The following is an 18,028-nucleotide window of genomic DNA, read 5'->3' as shown; positions in this document are numbered from 1 at the left end:
GATTATTGAAGTCAGCCACTCTCAGATAGGGTTGTCACTCTTTCAGATATTCAAGTTAGATTTAACACGTAATCAGTCGCTAGAGTTACTCTAAAGCATTTTACAAAGTCAGCAAACAACCAATTTGCCCAGTTTACTGAGCAAATTGGGCAACAAGGTGTGAAACGGATCGGAGAGCACTTCAAATGAAAGGTGACAGCCCTACTGTGGAATGACCTGTTTATAAGTTATAAGGAAGCTAAGTAGATGGATGGCAGAAAGCGGAGACCTCAATGTACAATCACTAAAGGAAAAACAAAAGGAAATAGGGTTGAAGCACAGCTGTACTGACTAAAATAGAAGCCTATCTGTCTCTCAGATGCACATAAACGACAACAAACATGATTGAAACACCTCCTGTGTAGATGAGCCTTTACAAGAGAGCAGCGTTTAAACAGATGTTAACTGAGGTGAGGTCTATCTTTGGACAACCACATGAAAGATACACTACCAAAGTCCTGATTGTTTATCACCTCGGCTGGCACAAAATGATATGTGTTAATCTCTTCAAGGTGGACTTTTAGGGGCACTCCCCCAGTTTGAGTATGGACCTTTAGTTATGTGACAAATATTCTGCATCATTCAACATATCTGAAACTCACCCTGTCTAAATCTTTAGCTGCAGGACATGAGCCTGAATACATGGACCAGCCCCGGGCTTAAAGCTTAGATAGACCAGTTGATATGTTCTTCTGTGTTTGCCTCGTGGTGTCAAGACTCTGCAGCAAATTTTTGACATTAACTTCACCTCTACCCCAGCTTGTCTTTTAACATGTAAACCACGCACAGAGAGACTGTGTTTGTCTCCTGAGAGACGCCTTCATTAAACTCTGTGCCCAGAAATGATTGTGAAACTGATGCAGCTAAACTCGAGCCAGTTAGTTTCCTGCTTTGCTCGTTCGTTCCAGAGTCGAGCTCTGTCTGCGTGTGCTGTCAGTGTTGTTGTTGTTGCCCGCTCCTCTGTCTGTCTGTCTGTGTTTCAGCTACGTGCCTAGACAGGTAGATCGTGGTGATGACACAGGTAGGTCAGTGCTGCAGTCTGTCGCTGTCACTGACAAAGAGAAAAGATGTCTTCGATCTACTGATTCCCCCCCGTTGTTGATAATCAGAGAAAAATGTGTATATTGTTTATATCCTACACCAAATATGCTTCTTAAGGTCTGTACAAGATAGGATAGGACTCAGAGTTTTAAACTAAGGATACCTTACATTTTTGGCTTGTGTCAAAGCAGTAACTAATTGCAACCCCCTCTTATCACATGTTTAATACAGTGTGTAATAACAACATTTCTGAATGAAATGAAAAAAATGCTAAAAACCCACAATTTGTGCTGGAGAACATGTTTTTTAAATTCTTTTCTATTCTGTTAATCCTTGTGATTAACCGCTGACCTAGAAGTAGATTGATTTTAAACAAGTTTTAACGCAGATTTTAGTTTAAGATGTGTGTTTTTGTGATTTATTATTATTATTATTATTATTATTATTATTATTTTTTGGGCGCTGGAGACGGCAGCAACCTCCTGACATGATGCCATATCGTCTCTGACTTGTTGTTAAAAGAATGGCAGTGTGTTACTTACTAAGCCATGGAGTGTGTTCACATATCACACTCAAGGTGAATTGGGCGATGTGTGGTATGCAGTCGGGCGTAGTAATACACAATGAGACAGCAGCTCACATTTCTCTTGTGTAAATACAGCAGTGGCGTGGTTTGGTGGTGACAGCAGGAATGTTGCCACACAGAAACCAAACAGATCCTCCACCTGGATTTTTTTACCTTTATACCCTTTCCTGGTTTCTTCTCAAGCCAAGACTCCGCCCTGCCGCCTCCTACAGGGGGACACACACACACACACACACACACACACACACACACACACACACACACACACACACACACACACCCACACCAGTGCTGGTTACATTAACTGCAGACATCATCGACAGAGTTGTTACAAAGGCGGAACTGAGGTTCCTAGAAAGCAGAATGCCTCATTTCCCTTTTCTGGACATCTACATAAACAACTATGACTCCATTATTTCAGAAAGAATATGCAAAATATAGTTTGTTTTCTCATTTAAATATGATGATCACAGTTAAAAAGCAAAATAGCTTTTACTCTACTTCAAACCAATACATTTAAACTTCTCTCAGTGCAGTGGTTTTCAAAATAGTAGTGACTCTTCTGAGTTTTAACTATTTCGTAAACTATGCACAGGTTGGGTAATCTCATTTCTCTTTCATTTGTTCTCAAGTACACAAAGTCTCATAACTGAATAGTTTGACATCTACCTTTACATGCATGGAGAAAGTCTTTGTGTGAAGCCATCTGTGATTTTCATATTTCTCCAGTTGGCAAACATTGTGTGCTGATGCAGAATGAACATCTTATACCTACTCAGGCATTGTGTTTTGGTAATTACAGACGGATGCCTTAAAGGTTTAATAATTAATTTAAATGATAAAGTTCTTCTTCCTCCTCGAAAGGCCCGATCCCGACTCACAATGTCTGATTCTTTATCTCGTCTTCTTATCTTACGTTTGTCTGTGTTGTCAGGTTTTAATTGCAGTCGAATGGTGAACATAAGAGCTGTCACTTTTTTATTTAAAATTCAGACTACCGTTCAAATGTGAGGAAAGTGTTCACTGTGACGGCAGGCTGTTGCTTTGTGCTGCAGCGGGAGGGGGGGTATAAAATGCACTCTCACTCTGATTTGTTGCTGCACTGTTGCCTTCTCAGTAAGTCAGACAACTGTTGTGAGTGTAAAATGGAAGAAAGTAGTGAGCCGTGAACCGATAAATCCTGACACCAAACAGTTAGAGATAATATGTGGAAGCATTTCATACGTCACACCGGAGCAGGAAACATCGCAAATTCCCTCGTGTAACATTACAGCAGCAACAAATCTGAAGTCACCTCTGAGTTTCCTTACAATCAGGACCGAATTGCCATTTTATAATCACTTTAAATTGATGAAGACATAGTAGATGGTGATTCAGAGGTCTGGAACCAGGCTTAACCTGTTACTTTGTGACTCAAATTATTTCTTAAACATTCAAACTTTTCATGGAAAACAGCTGAATATCTCCAATTTGGAAACAGTTGCAGCTCTCGTGATAATTAATTTAATTATCTTCTATCAGGACATCCCTCCTAGAAATAAACCTACTACAGTATTATTTCTTAATACAGTTTAATTGCATAGTGAGTTTGCCAGCAACCAGTGTCCAAGTGTACCAAAACAGTCCGAAAGTGCTTTCAGTTCTCGTCCTAGCCTATTTTAGTGTGTCTTTTATGGTCGTACTGTATTTATCTGCGACCGAGCCGGCACATGGTCGGTCTTTTTCACCACCTCCCTGCTTCAGTTTCACACGTTCACTTCACATTCACACAGCTCCACACATTTCTCACCTCCTCAGTACAATCCCAGTCTGCTGCTCCTGACCGCCGAGCAGTCCCCACCGGAGGCCCAGTCGCTCCCCGCGCCGTCGCTTCAGGAGGCGGTTTTAGTTACAACAGAGTCAGGCTGTCCTGAATTAGTAACACAGTCGAACACGTCACTGATAACAGATTTCATTGCTAGGTGTTATTCCCTGTCTACTGTATTCTGTTCCTGTGGAGACCTTACTGTACATTATGAGGCAAAACACAGTGCTGACAATCACGTTTTTTTAAATCATGTCTGTAGTGCATTAGTGGTGTGTTCTGTCTGAGGGCGGCGGCGTGGCTGCGGGCTGAGGGTCTGTTCAGAGCAGATATGTGAAGGGTTTCTCCATTATTTCAAACTATATGCTCATTTTTAAATCTGCACAGTCATGATTGGAGAGCTACGGTTGGCGGAGTCTGCCACTTGGTTGCCAGACTATGATTGGAGGACTTTGGTAAGACCAAGTTTTACTGAGCTTCAGTTCTGCAGGGTTGAAACAGTATGTAGAGTTTCCCTGTTTCATTCTATACACAAATATTCTATTCAAAAGAATGAAAAAACAAATGCTTTATCATAATTTCACAAAATATTATGTCTTATATGTTTTACAAGTATGGTACCGTAGAAAATGCTCACAGTATGATAACTGTCAGTTTTCATACCACAGTATATCATGGTATCCATACAACCGTATCGCTAACTTTCCATCCATCCTCCTTTCATAAACAAACCTTCTCCTCTATCATACAGTCTTAAAATCAGGACCCATCAGTTCAACCAGACATTTGAGGGCAGCTTTCAGTATCTGGTACATTTTGGTATTCTGTGCCTGTAGCACACAGGTAGAGCTCTCCATTGTGGCTGTTAAAGTGTGATGGGAAAGAAATTACAACCAAGGTTGCAGGTTTTTAAAACCATCTTTCAGTGACTGTGGGTTCTGCCAGACGTTTCTCTTTCACTGGTACAGGGTGGAATAGTTGCTTGTTGTTGTAAGATGAATGTGCCAGTTTTAGCTGCTTAACAGCAATTTGCTTAATGTTACTAAATATGAATGGGCCTTAACGTTAGCTGGTATCCACTAATAAACGTAGGAAAAGTGGTAGCATCCTGAAATGGGAACACAATCCTGCAGCTTTAAACTATTAGTTTTGAGGTGAAATGCTTACTTGCTTTGTTTTTGAGAATCAGGTGAGACGTTTGGAGACTTTTCGCAGGCCGTACCACAGTGAAAGCTGCTGTATAGAGAATTGGACTCGTTCTGTCTGTAAGCACATGTACACTGAAGATGCTTTTGTGTCCCTTTTTTTTTTTTTGTTCATCCTAAAATACCACAGCCTGTAGTTTGTGGCGGAGCAGGATGGTCTCATTTATTTTTCCAGAATTTGGATCAGGATACCGTTTTCATCTGATCACAAGACTCCTAACCTCTGAGCCTCCCTCCACTCCCCATATATGTCTGTGCAAACCAAGTGAAAGAACAAGGATTAAGTTCGCCCTCTTCCGCTTGTCTGCTGTGAACTTTAAGCCACAGATGAACAGTGCAGTCTTTGTGCTCAATGGTAAACCACCAACCAGTATAATTTTAATTAATAAATGAAATCAGGCATTGTGGGCAAACAGAGCCAACCTCAGATGACCATAACACATGCGTGGCCTTCAGGTACTCCACAATGACTGCCTTTTGTCGTCTCTTTCACTAACAGGCTCTTCTCCCTCTAATCTCTCAGAATTATATAACTGCCAGGGAGATGCGTATTGGGCAGCACTGTATTTTTATTAACTGGCTGGCAGTCTCTGAGGCCGCCCCGAGGCTCGACCCATTTGGGAATGTTTTACACCAGTGTTCAGAGAAAGAGGTTGCGTTTATGTATTTATGTTTTTCAAGATTTTTACTGTTTTCTGAGATTAGTTTCTAATCTTTTACAATTTAATCTCTTTTTATTTACCCCCATAATGCGTTTTTGTTGTAGTTAAACACTCTCTAGACATGTCTACTATCTCTTTTTGAAGTCTTGTTGCTGCATCAGGGGGTTTCAGGATTGTTTTTATATAAGAAAGACACAACAGGTATCTTTCATTTATAGGACGCTTTAAAAACCACAACTTCCTCTGTTTTTCAGAAAGGACTTCCTGTTTTCCTGCTTTCTATTCATTCTTTAATACCCGAAGAGGATGTTATCATTTACTGTGGCAGAAAACAAACCAAAACAAACCCATTCTCCTCTTTGTCCTTCATTCAACCTTTTTTTCTGGTTGGGATGCATATTTACTTGTTTGCTCTCTAATGGAGGGAGCTGCTTTGCTGTGCTTCTTTCCCTCCATTTCCATAATCTCTCTGCGCTTACCTCCCGCCTTGAGGTACACATGTATGCAGCAGCAGCAGAGGTGGGCGTATATCTGGACAGCCGTACTCTGCTAGCAGACTGCAGAAGCGCATCATCAAGACGCACAAACCACATCTTTTCCCCCTCTTCTTCTTCCTCCTCCTCCTCCTCCTCCTCCTCCTCCTCCTCCTCCTCGCGGGTTAGTCACTGTTGCAGGTCAGACTTTAGCCAGAAATGACAAGCAGGGTCTTGGTAAGGCACGGTGGATTACATAAATCCCGTCGTTGGCAGTGCAGCTCATTCCTAGACATTCAGAGGAAGACGAGGAGGGTGCAGTTTCCTCAAGGGGATCCCCGGGCAAACAGATGACGCAAGCTGGAGGATTTTTTTTTTTACAATAAAGTAGATCTAGATTTTCCTCATAGCCGAAGCCACGCCCCTGGTTCAACAGTTTTTTGAATGATTCACAGGAGGAAAAAACCAGGATGCACCTTGAACACGTCTAAAAATCCACATCTCAGCAACAAAAGCCTTTTATAGGAGCCTTCAGGTATTAAGTGAGTTGAGGCTGCCTCAGACAAACACAGAAGTCAGAGAGTTGAGCTGCAAATGTGGGATTTTTAGGTTTTTGTGTAAAAAAACAACCAAAGCTTTTTCTTTATGCTGTTTGTCAGCTCTGTCTAGAGGTTTTTGTATTACTGGAAGAACTCTATGAACTTGTAGTACAGTCAATCCAAAGGAACTCTGACGTCACCCTTTTTTAAGAGTAGTGAACAAGCACGAACATGCTCACCGGCGCTAACATGGGTTTTTGTGTTCGTATCACCAACAAGTGTATAATTAAAGAGAGAAGGGTTGGCAGGAGTGTTTTGTTGTCTTATAGTGCAGTTACTGTAAAGCCCTCGACCTCAGATTGACTGAGAAGCCGTGTACTGTCACAAGCAGTAGTAAATATTTTAGCTTAAACTGCCATTTGAAATTAATTTAGGACACCATGTTAGTCAGGGTCACAGTACACAAAATCTCCAATTTGGTACATATTTGGTAAGCATTCAGTTTATTCCCTCTCATAGTTTGACATATCACATTGGACTACAGTCACTCTTTGTCAAGTGTTTCTGGATCTCACTGGGAGACAACAACGCTCTATAAAGATGGATGTTATTGATACTGGAAGCTCTTTCAGTTCGACCACCCTACTTTTATCCAACAGACATTTTTCTCTGCTTTAGAATTTAAATTGTGTAGACTTAAACCTGGTAAAGGTGAATTTGACAGTAATGTTTTGGTTCACCGGCTTTACAGGATAAATAAGAGTTGATTACTGAACCAAACATCTGGTACCAAATGGTCCAGGTACTGTGGGACCTCTGCTGTGTATAAAACTGGAGGAATCCTGTAATGAAATCCAGAAAAAAGGCTACAACAGTAATGCTGTTCTCACCTTCCTTAACAACTACTGGCAAACTGCCCTTGAGCAAGGCCCCTCAATCTTCCAGCACGAGGCTCAGGTTGCACTCCACAGCTCCCAAATGGGACTGTACGCAATTTTGTGAACATGAAGCAGAAACATGGACACCCTGCCAGAGTGTCCCGAATCGATGGAGGTAAATAAAAAGCCCCAAAAAAACTGAAAAATCAAAAAGGAAATTGGAAGCATTACCTTGCTTTGTTGCCTGCAGGCCTCTATACGGTGCAAAGTTTTCTCCAAAGTAATAAACATTCATAAGAGGAAAGGCAGCAAGAAATCGCACAGCAAGCTCCCCGGTTATGGTTGGCATAGCAACACAAAAAGCATCACATTGCCCGGTTGAACCCACCCTTTAAATGGACCGCGGTCTGAAACGAGTCTGCGGTGATATCCTGAATATACAGTGGGAATTATATAATCTCATTTACATACATGTTACAGTTTTTAAAGCTTCCTTTAGTGTTTCCACAGAGATGTTCGCTTAAGGAGGTAGAACAAGGAATGCAAACAGAGGAGAGAGAGAGAGAGAGAGAGAGAGGTGGAGAGGCTGGCGGGAAACCTGGAGGAAGGATTAGGAGTCCTTTTTAATGTTCTGTGGCAGAGGAAGAGGAGGGGAAGGAGATGGTTCCTGTCAGGCAATGGCTAAACACAAGCAGACCTAACTCCTTTGTGTTTGGGAATGTGTCCATCTCATCGTTCTTTTCCTTTCTCCTCTCTTCACACGTACGTCTTGATGTCAGGATGATATAACAAGCGAGAAGTCTTGCAAAGATGATCTCTCTTTGAGTTGGATTGACCTTTAACATATTCGAGGAAAAACTCTGGACAGCAAACAGAAAACCATGTAAAACCTTTTAATCAACGTTCAGTGTTTCTTTAATCTTTCACCACAGATTTAGTTTTTATTTTATCGCTGTGGTCAGAATACTTGCCGCTGACTTTCTCACATGTTAAAAGAATAGTTATGATGGAAACAAAAGTAAAGAGTTGTAGCAGGCCAAGCACATTAAAACTTAAATGATCTTGGGGCCACTGTTGGTATTGTTATGTCACAGTAGGGACACTTTAACGCTCGAGTAGTACAAGGAAGCGCAATATTCTCAAAATATTTCCATTACTTACACCATACTTCACAAATAAATGTGGCAGTTTTCTACACATTTTATATCGTCTTCGTTCGCATCACTGCGCTCTTCTTATCAACCTTTGAACTTTGCTATCATTTTGCACCAAAATAAATATTTTTTTCAAAAATAGGATGTTTTTATTTTAATTGGAAATGGAAAGGTAGTTTAAATTCATATAAAACAACCAATATTATATATTTTTTCATGTCATTTTATCATGTTGTGTGTTGGATGAAGGAGGGTGGAGGGCCTGCGACAAACATAACTTCTAGTTAATCATATTCTGAAAATCCCATTTAAGGATCCCTTCAATATAAACTCATTAACTTAACGACTTCTACCAGCTCTGTTCAAATTGTAAAAAGACAACAAATTCCTGCTTAAATGTACCCATTGTAACATTTAAAACATAACATAACATTATATTAACAACTGACACAGCTAGTAGTGAATAGTAAGTGACCCCCCCCTCCCGAAATTACAGCTCTTGACCAGCCAAATTTTTATCAGTCTTTATTGGGGTTTTGGTACAATGCTTCACTGAATGGTAACTCCAACAATTGTACATAAAAAGTATATCTCAACCTCTGCTGCTTCCACCTTTCGTCTTTCTAAATCTCCCCCCAAACTTTATATTGTTATATTGCTTTAGTTAATGTACAATGCTAAAAACTAGTTTATAAGCATAGATAAAATTAAAATATAAGAAAATGATACAATAAATGCAGACAAATACATTTATTCAAGAACTGTTATCCAGAATTAGTTCACAGAAGAAGAAGGACAATTACCACCAGCCAAAATTGTTACACTTGCCTGTTAAAGTCTGGCTGGTAAACTAACAGTACCAGGGTAAATTTATATTCCACTGGCGTCCGTGTGAGGAGAGGAAAAAGATTTGAGAGTTAAAATCAGGCTTCCTGTCCTCCTGCTCCTATGACTTCAGTGTTTTCCTCCTCCCAGCTCTCCTGGAGGTCTCCTCTCCTTCCGCGCTGACGTTAGCCGCTGTGACGTCTCACAATCGATCCCCTCGTATCGCACACGCTGTGGCATAAATGGGGGGAAAAACATGACAAACACAGCCTGCTGGAGCACCTATCTGATTTCAGCAACCACCCTGGCCTGAAGTGGGCCTAATCCTCATGTGGCCGAGCGTGTCGTCTGCATTTTCAACCCGAATTAGGTTCCTCTCACGTCTCAGGCTCACGTCCACCTCGTGTAGGAGGACTGATGTTGTCTCTGACCTCTCTGGGCAGCAGGCTTTTTAAAAAAAGAAAGCCGCAAAAAATAGAAAGAGAGCGGCTGAGATGTACAATGCTGCACAGCCCGCCCCATCTCTCTCTCTGCGGCTTCCTCTGGTCTGTGTTCGGCCAATGAAGCCCACCGACACGCTGCCTCTTCCCTCCCCTCCACGTCCTCCCTTTGGGAGAAACCCGATCCACGAGGTGTCTCTTTACATTTTTCCAGCCCCACTTGCTACAAACAAGCCACAAGAGGAGCGTGGGTCAGCTAAACTTCTGTTGTCCACATGTTTGGCTCAAATCTGCTCACACCGCAACGTTCATGACTGCCGTTTTCTACCTTTGGTGCCCAACAGGGAGTGGAAACCTGATTAAGTGAGTGACAGTGTTCATGTATGTGTCTGTGTGTGTTTGTGGAGCACAGGAGCATTGAGTGTTAAAGTTAGCCTCTGCTGTCAAGGGCTGTCGCTGCCACCAGCCGGCCCAGCCTGTCATCTGTGTGTGAGGCAGATGGAAAGGTGGACTTAAAAATGGACTGGGAATGGTAACAGAAGACGAGTGTTTTTACTGGCTGAGAGGAGAATGGAAAGTTCACTGGTGGATTGAGTACGTTTTATCTTTATGATTTACATGCGGAAGAATGTTTTGGTTCGTATTCGAGCGAGTGTTGACGTTCTCCGAGGGTGGATTCGGTCTGCGGCTGGCTGTCGAACCCGTTCTGAATTGGAACCAGTTCCAAAGAAGAACCGGAGATTCAGTGAGAAACCTTTTGATTCTGATTCTGAGATTCTTTATAGGGACGTCTGGGCCTGCTGAACTTCCATCTTCGTTGCAAGTACAATGTTTACAACATAGGGTTGCCACTACTGATTATTTTTCACTTTTAATAATTTATCAATTAAGCCTTTTGATTAATTGTTCAGTCTAAAAGAAAGTTTGACTTTAAATGTCTTGTTCAACCAACAGTCTAAAACCCAAACCATGTTTACCATGTTTGCTTCTTAACTGACCTAAATGATTATCACAGTTGTTGATTCACTTCACTAATCAATGAATCAATCAGTTAGTAGTAGTTAGTGCAAACACTAAATTTAGAAGAAATCTCTTTTAGTTTAACATTTTACAACACAGATTTAAACTTGACATATTTGTAACTATAGGTAAGTTTGAAACCATCACTAACAACTTTGATCTTGAATGCAACTGTAATTAATTAATTTGTCCATATTTATCATTTTTTGACTCTTATTTAAAAAGGGAACCAGTGACTCTTCGAGATTTTAATAAAGGTTGAATGAATGGATTATAGTATGTATATACATTAAATGGAACATTTAGTATTGATACTGACACTTTAAACAATACTTTTAAGACAGCCTTTTCTACAAAACCCTTCTTTTCATTAAGAAGCCAAACAGACAAATCAGTCTTAAGAACTTAAGAGCATTAATACCACTTTTTTAAAGTATATACTTTAAGTTCTAACAATGATTTTGAAAACATGTTTCATTATCACCAGACTACCTGCTTGACGAACGTATGAAAGTATGATTACATAAGCATATCGATCCTTACTTAAGAGTAAACACTCTGAAATTGGCAAAATTCAGATTTTGAATAAAAAACCAATCAAAGAATAAGTAAACCTGGCCGTGACTTTTGGTACTTGATTCTTGGTGCCCTGGGAAATTTGAGCCGACACCAGAAACATTAGAGTAGGTGTTGATGGTTCAGCCCTAATTATTAAAATGTGTACGAAACCAACCCTAATCCAGTTCATGGCAGTGGAGATTAGCATGTACTGATGGAGATGCATCTTCTCCTGAATGCACACAAACGTGCACATGTCGCTGCAGCAGAAGGCGGTGATTGAGCCGAGGTGAAGGACAGGTGCCTCCTGTGTTGTGTTGAGTTTGATTCAGTGGTGGAATTCCTGCTATGTGAGTCCCGCGAGCGTCCCTGGCCCGCTCACCTGGACTCGTGAACACTGCCTTTGTGTGAACTGTCCCAGATGATCCTTCCTGCTGCCGCCTCAGAGAGCAGCTTTTACTGGGTCAGATGTTGAGCTTGATGCTCTCACAACGGCGTCTTACTCAAGGAAACTTTTTGACATGACACATCAGCTGTCTGGGGGTTCAAACCTGTGACCTGTCAGTTATTTGAGAGTCTGTCCAGGCAGTGACAAACACTGCTTACCCTGCCAATGTGGGTACTAATGTCTCAGTATTACAGCTAATTAAATATAAAAATCTACATTCTATAAAGGTATAAAATGTGGTCATGTGAGTGAACATTTTTTGTCATTACTGAGGAATAAAAGTTGAAATATTTAATCCTTCAGTTTATTTTTACATCTACAGTTATGGTTAAATTATTACAGACACAGGGTGCAAATTCTACCTAATATCTTGCATCCAGACACAATAATAGCAAGTTTTTAAGGACTTTTCTTCCATCGTGTGTCCATCCATATTAAATAATGTCAGTGCTGAAACAGTTCTGTTACTCTATTAATCAAATTTTTAACAATTGATTTTCATATTAAGCAGTTTATCAAATAAATTTTAGTATCAGTTTGAGTATCTCCAGTGTGAGGATTTTTTAATGTAATTTTTAATTGATTTAAAGGCATTTTGCTATCATCATGACATCTGTATAAACCAAAGAAAGTCTTCACATTTTAGAAGCATACGCCACTTGATTGTAAGGGAACGGGTGAAATAGCATTTATAGTTCTCTTCACTGCATAGTGCTGCACGTAAAACAGATAAAACCCTTTAAAATATACATTCTGTTTTTGTATCAGACCGACCCGTAATTAGCAACTAAATGCAAAACAAAATGATGTGTCTTCTCACGGCTGGCGTTTAGTCCGCCAACGCAACCAGCAGGAACAGAAACCGTCACACTGGAGGGGTGGGTGGTGTTTTTATGGGTATGTTTACTCATCGAACTGTACAGGGAATTTAACCCCTAACCCCCAGATGAGTGTTAATACCAGACAACAGCAAGAAAAAGGTAAATCAGGACACCAGGGTGCTCCAAGGTTCACAACAGGTGCCCGTATGGCCATTAAGACATCCCTTCCTAATTATTATACACTTTATTAATGTCAAATCAACCTTTGTGTGCATTTTGGTTCAGGAGGAGGACTATGGATTTTGTCCCCATCGCTTACATTGAAAGCACACTAGGAAGGATCTTTTAATGGCTGATATGAACACGAGGAACCATTTGGACACCTGAATATTGTTTAATTTAAAAATTTGAATCTTTTGATGCAAAAAACCTTATTTTCAGTTATATCTCAAAGGATAATATAAAGAAAACTCAGACATTTCTTGCCGTTTGAAGTTTGTTATATCGCTAGAGAAGCACTGATCCTACTTCCTGGAGTTTGTGCTCTCATTGGGAGCTTGCAAGAGTCTTATGATTTGTCTCAGTGAGATGTAATTCAGACATTTAGTACCTGTGACACGTTGTTACCTAAACAGCAGAGTGAAAGTGACTAGGGCCTCCACAGCTCTGCCATCTGCCATGTTGTTGGCTACAGTAGCTGGGAGCAAAGTTTACCCAGGACGACTGCTTGTGTTAATGATTGACAGCAACCTGGCGCCTTGCAGGGACGCTTATATGAGACCTGAGAACATGGCGATAGGGGCACGGGTAGTTCGTATCTGGGTCATGAATATATATTTATATGTTGGGAGTTCTTCTATTACACAAATCCTGCCCTGTTAACCTGTACCGGGCCGACACGTGCAGTACTGTGCTCTGTGAATACTGGGACTTGATATGAGTATGCAGCTGTCAGCGCTGAGCTGCAGTGTTTCCACGATACCAGAATTTGACTTCGGCACAATAACAAGCCTGGTATCTGGAGTTTAAAGCTACAGCTCTTTTGTTTTTAACTAAAAAGATCAACAGATTAATAACAAATAGTTTTGATAATTGATTCATACCTGAAAGCAAGACTATACATCCTATTAAAGAAGAAGTAATACATTATTCCTCTTAACAAATGAAAAGTTGAAAGCAAAGAACACACTGAGGGATTTTGCTGCTACAGCCTGACTTTGTCTGGTCTGACCAGAAGCTAATGGTGGCTAATGCTAGCAAACTTGGGCTAGATATTGGGTTGTAAACTGCCATTACTGAATCAGTTTCGCTTATATTAAACTGTAGTATGTTTTAACATTTGCCATAATCCCATAATTGTCATTCGTGGCCACAATGGCAAACATGTTTTGTATCATCGTAACTGGAATAACTTTGGGGTTTGAACTGTTGTTTGGACCAAACAAGCAATTTAAAGACGTCACCTTGTGCTCTGGGAACTTGTGATGGACATTTTATAGATTAAATTAGTGCATTAATAAAAAATAAATACATTAGTCAGTCTCAAGGTAATTGCAGCCGAAGAACAGCTCTGCATTGCATTGCTTGCACCAGCTTCACTGCACTGTGATCCGTGTTCAGCGTGTTGTTGACTGTTTGACTCGGTTGCCGTGGTTACGGCTGTTTCGCTCTGACTGGCGCAGTCCACTTTGCTCTCTCTCGTATTCATGTATCTGTTCCTGTCTTCGCGTCTGCATCCTCACATTGACGCCATACTGGAACTGTGGCTCGTTCGGGGGAAACACGGACGACTCTGTTCATTTTTTAGTTTTGTAGTCCTGACATTTATCCTCCGGTTTGTCGCCCTGTAAAGATCGCGTGGTATAAAAAACAGAAAGGCTGTCCACAGTCAGTTGTTTGTTCTCTTCGGGGAAAACGGCATGGAAATTCAGACTTTGAATGGCGTTTAGTTTGTAAAATGTCAGGAAATTGTGAAAAATCCCAAGATGACGTCCTCAAATGTCTTCATAACAACTCATAACAATTAATCCATCATCAAAATAGTTGATAATAGTAGTTAAAATAGTTGACAAATAATCTAATAATTGTCACAGCTCTAGTGAATGCAGAATAATAATTAGATAAAAACATGCCACAGTTACACACCAGCAAAATAATTTGTCTTCTTTCAATTTTATTAGAATGAAAATCAAATCATAAAGTAAAAAAAGGTTGAATTTGTTTGGTTACACACAGACCTTCGTATTGTGCTGTGTGACTGACACCGGACGCTGCAGCAACCATATGTGCGTACATGTGTACATGCATGTGAATGTCAACACAGTCGGGGCGTGTGCCAGCTTTCCTGTGGAGATCTACGTCGACAGCTGATGACATGTTGCCGGGTCACGTCTGTCTTGTGTGTGTTTTTATTTTTTTATTTTCAGAGACCAACCAGAACAGATGTTATGACAGTCAGCGTTTATCGTCTCTTCTCACTGTAATCCTTTATGTAATGTTTAACCTCGGTGGCTTAGAGGCCCAGTAGCGACAGCAGTGGCTGCTGGGAAACTGTTGTCCTCGACAGGAAACATGATGCACAGTTTCAATTGTGATGGACGTGCTTCTATGTGTGACTTTTTCCCACAGAAGTAAGCTCAAAGCTGAAAGTTGAAGCTATATACTGATCCATATACATTCGCAGGCTAAATTAAACACTCTTTCAACACATTTCAATCCACAAGGTATAAAAACATGGTTTCATTTCTTCTGATATGCATTAGGTTGGCAACATGTTGGCAGATCAAATAAAAAATCTAGTCTCCCTAAGAACATGTTAAGTTAGTGAGGCAGATTTACTGGGGTTGAGGTTTGGAAGCATTTAATCAAATCTATATCTGTGTTATTGAATCTAATGAGGGTTCAGCTTTCAGTACTTGCAATAACTATTATAATAAATAACAAAATCTCAGATAATGGTGAGCGATATTCTCAAATCTTATTGTCATTGTCAGCCCAATAATCGGCGACCAGACCATTAAAATGTGTAAATAATAACAAAAATCATTTTAAAAACAACCAGCGATACCCAATATATTCATTATATTGCCCAAATCGACTCATGAACTCATCTGTTGTCACTGTTTGTTGGCAATATCCTGCAAAGAACATCTTATTATGTATTAATCCATGCTTTACTTTTATGTATTCATCATCTGCTCCTATTTAAAGTGACTCAAACCGAACATAAAGTGTAATCGTCCAACAATTCGGCCACTGAGACGCCTGCTTTTAGAGGCGAGGAAGTGGCAAAACCTTTAAAGCATTTCCTTAATAACTACTGATAAAGAATCATTAAGCCCCGCCTGTCAGTGACCAACCCTAAAAGACTGCTTGCTTGTTCTGGTAAGTTGAACCAGGGTGCGGCTGGTGAGCAGCAACTTTCTCCGGGTAAATAAGGTTAATTAGAAGCCACCGGCGGCGAGGAGAGCAAAGGTCACACCCACAGCGCCTTGACATTCCTCCATCAATAACCCTGCGTGTCTGCCTAATTGTTCCACTAATCTCCGGTGCACCTTAACCCCGACTGTTTATACCTTTATGGCGGCTGTTTGTGATGCTGGAGAACCCTGCGAGTGTGTGTACACGCATAATATCGTCATAGCCAGAACATAGTATCCTACAAACTGACCTTCAGGCAGAGGGGGGGGATGAGTCCATCTGTTGGAGCTGCTCACTCTCTCTCCCTCGCTCTCCCTGCCGTAACTCAAGCCCGCTCGCCCAGTCACACACACACACTCACTTTTAGAGACAGGGGGCTTTCCCCTTTACACTGAGTGTGTGTGTGTGTGGACTGTTCTTAAAGAGTGCGTCGCCTGGTCATCTTACACCTTCCTAGAGTTTAGTGTTTCCACTGAAATCTCTGCAGCGCTGTGTGTAGAACTGTATAACCTAAGAATAGTGAAGCACAGCGGTGAAGTTTTTTCCACTATTAAACAAGAAAGGCTGACCGCAGCATCGGCAAAATGAAATGCATCATAATATTTGTAAAATAAAGATGTTCTAGTCCGTCCACTGAAATCTGAATGTACCTTTATTATCTCTCAGAAACTACTAGTGTGCTTCAGCCTGGTGGTTTCTGATTGTTTTGGCTTCAAACATCTGTGTCGACTTGCAGAAACTTGAGGGAAAGAAGTCTAACTTTGGATAATAAAGATTTCCTTTCCCTGCTTTCGGGTTTGTTCTCATCTAGCGACCCTGAAGATGTATCTTGTAAGACTTTATGGGGGTCCAGACCTCCAGGTTGGCAACTGTTGTTTTCACATAAAAAGGCCAAATAAAACCCCCTAAAACAAAACTCATCTCTAAACACTTGCACTTAAGCACTGAACATGCTTTTTAGATATTTATTAAAAAGGATAAACCTCCAGTTGTGGATACTATCTAGCTATGTGGTTTGAATTTGGGCTGCACTAATTGAACTCATTTAAATATTAGCAAAATAAAGATAAATTGTGTGTGAAAACAGCATTATAATGAAGCACTGTAGTGCAGCAGAGATACTCTGGCCTACAAATATTGTCCTCCAGATGTAAGAAAACATGTTTGTTTGGTACAGATGCCAAAAATATTGTAATATGATTTTAATTGTTTGTTTTTTTTGTGAAAATTACATTTGTGACGCAAACATGGTCACTCACAGACTAATCATGAACCATATCTGTCAAAATAATTACAAAATAATGTTTTTACCATATTGTGTGCAGTCTTAGTTTAAATGTACTTATTATCTTATTATAAGTCTCTTTTGACAAAATCATCTGCCAAATTAATTTAACTATAAAGTTCAGAATTTAACCCTTTTTTTTCTGGACAAATCAGTGTTGTTACAATCTGAATATTGAGACAGACAAAGACACTTTCCCACTGCATTTATTTGCTGTATCATGTGCCTTTCGAGCGTTAATGCCACAAGGCCAATCTTTTTATTTTCGAGGCTGGCTACCTACTTAAACTCTCCGTACCTTCCCCTATATGCACTGTGTAAAGTGATGAAGGCCCCAGTTTGTGGCCAGAACCTCCTCATTCTCAAGAACACAGTGTCCAGCTGAGTCATCGTCTGTAAAAATTTTACACTCTCTTCACTTAAGTGCTGCCTCATAGAGAACCTCATGCCCTCTTGGCACTGTTTGTAGTATTTCTTTTTTGTCTTGAGTCGCGGTTCTTTGCTGGATCGACGTGTGCTCTCATTCTCTGTTTCCAAACCCATTTATTTATTTTTTATTTACCTTTAAGAACGAATGACCTGTTTATACAGCGTCAACATGGGTGCACCCACAGGCCATTAAATAACTACAGTTTACAGTCATTTTAATTATCTCAGATGGAGTAACTTGAGTTGCAGTCAGGGAGACAAACATAAAAACAAACAGACAAAAACAAAAGTACCAAAACACCAAAATGATTCCTGTACTTACAATATACAGTAAATTATAATACAAAAACAATGCCGTCACTTTCTAATTAGTACAATTGTTTTCAGTGTTGCAGTAGTTG

At 40.4% G+C, this 18,028-nt stretch overlaps 1 protein-coding gene across 2 annotated transcripts in view; it reads left to right on the top strand.

Moving 5' to 3' along the window:
- ppp2r5eb (protein phosphatase 2, regulatory subunit B', epsilon isoform b) overlaps positions 1 to 18,028 on the top strand; it is a 44,780-nt gene that overhangs the window by 5,784 nt on the left and 20,968 nt on the right. Inside the window, exon 1 of one of the 2 annotated variants that reach the window (XM_051389193.1) lies at positions 9,875 to 10,009. The exons of the other annotated variant lie outside the window; for it this stretch is intronic. The gene's annotated coding sequence lies outside the window, so the exon portion shown is untranslated. Of the gene's footprint in view, positions 1 to 9,874; positions 10,010 to 18,028 lie in introns of those variants that run through there. 2 annotated transcript variants of the gene reach the window in all.

The sequence above is a fragment of the Dicentrarchus labrax genome, unplaced genomic scaffold (assembly GCF_905237075.1).
Source record: "Dicentrarchus labrax unplaced genomic scaffold, dlabrax2021, whole genome shotgun sequence".
Classification (NCBI taxonomy): Eukaryota; Metazoa; Chordata; class Actinopteri; family Moronidae; genus Dicentrarchus; species Dicentrarchus labrax.
The sequence above is the reverse complement of the archived record's forward strand: the minus strand, read 5'-3'. Positions and strand labels throughout refer to the sequence as shown.